The sequence below is a fragment of the Schistocerca serialis genome, chromosome 1, assembly GCF_023864345.2.
Source record: "Schistocerca serialis cubense isolate TAMUIC-IGC-003099 chromosome 1, iqSchSeri2.2, whole genome shotgun sequence".
Classification (NCBI taxonomy): domain Eukaryota; kingdom Metazoa; phylum Arthropoda; class Insecta; order Orthoptera; family Acrididae; genus Schistocerca; species Schistocerca serialis.
This window is the reverse complement of record NC_064638.1, coordinates 517475022-517476493: the sequence shown is the minus strand read 5'-3', so window position 1 is coordinate 517476493 and position 1472 is coordinate 517475022. Positions and strand designations below refer to the sequence as shown.

Below are 1472 nucleotides of genomic sequence, written 5' to 3'. Positions count from 1 at the left end.
CCGCACAGGCGGAAGTATCGGACCTCCGATTCGCACGGCCGCTAGTGCCGAACCGCTGAGCTACCGAAGCACGACTCACGCTCGGTACTCACAGCTTTACTTCTGCCAGTATCTCGTCTCCTACCTTCCAAACTTTACAGAAGTTCTCCTGCGAAACCTTGCAGAACTAGAACTCCTGAAAGAAAGGATATAGCGGAGACATGGCTTAGCCACAGCCTGGGGGATGATTCCAGAATGAGATTTTCACTCTGCAGCGGAGTGTGCGCTAATATGAAACTTCCTGGCAGATTAAAACTGTGTGCGCGACCGAGACTCGAACTCGGGACCTTTGCCTTACGCGGGCAAGTGCTCTACCGACTGAGCTACCGAAGCACGACTCACGCTCGGTACTCACAGCTTTCTTCTGCCAGTATCTCGGCTCCTACCTTCCAAACTTTACAGAAGTTCTCCTGCGAAACCTTGCAGAACTAGCACTCCTGAAAGAAAGGATTAAAACTGTGTGCCCGACCGAGACTCGAACTCGGGACCTTTGCCTTACGCGGGCAAGTGCTCTACCAACTGAGCTACCGAAGCACGACTCTGCAGAAGCGCAACGGTGGGCTCTTGTTTCGTCAAATTACCAATAGGAGATTATGTATCAGCCAGCCTCTCTGTCTGGCCTCCCTCTTAACCCAGATTCATCATTCGATGTTGCGCAAGACACAGATGCTCTGCATAGTTTTCCGCTTCATCGCCGGAAAATTGCCCAGGCTACAACAGTGGATTCTGATTTGCAGATTCAGTTGCACTATATCCAAACTGGTTGGCCGCATTCAGCTAGACAGATTCGTAGCTTGGTGGTTCGCCGGTATTTTGCAAGGTAGGCACGCCCTTGCGGTTCACCAGGCTGTCACCTTGCTTCTCACCGATAATGACCGGTCACGTGTTATGGTTCTCTGGACTCTTCAGCCTGACGTGCTTCGTTTGCTACATAAAAGTCACTGGGGTGTCGGTCGCACCAAGCAGCTGGCACGACATCACTACAATTGGCATGATCTGGAAGCGCAGATTGAATAGTTGACTTCTCAGTGTCAAGCCTGTACTGAACATCAGTCAGCAGATCTTTGAGTAGCTCTAACTTCATGCACCTTGGCAACGTTGGCACTTGGATTTCGCAGGTCCTTACATAGCCTCATTGTCGTTGATATTTTCAGCAAATTTCCTTTTGCGGTTCCTATGCACTCTACTATGGCTCGTTTTACAATCCAGGCCTTGTTGTCGATCTTTTGCCTCGAGGTATTGTCTGAAGTGATTGTAATCACGGACCGCATCTGGTATCAACCAATTCATGAGTGCACCATCCCACCCACAATGCAATGATGAAGCTGAATGCTTTGACAACAGGTGGACAAACGTCGTGACTCCAACCCTTCGGGATGACGCTCTGTTGCTATTCTTGTCTCGCTATCGCTCCCAGCCTTGCAACGGACTGA

The 1472-nt window shown here is 50.3% G+C and overlaps 1 non-coding gene across 1 annotated transcript; it reads right to left on the bottom strand.

Annotated features, from left to right (window-relative positions):
* Positions 1 to 499: 499 nt before the first annotated feature.
* On the bottom strand, positions 500 to 574 carry Trnat-cgu (transfer RNA threonine (anticodon CGU)). Its single transcript has one exon. It is a non-coding gene; the product is annotated as a tRNA-Thr (tRNA).
* Between the last annotated feature and the right edge of the window lie 898 nt (positions 575 to 1472).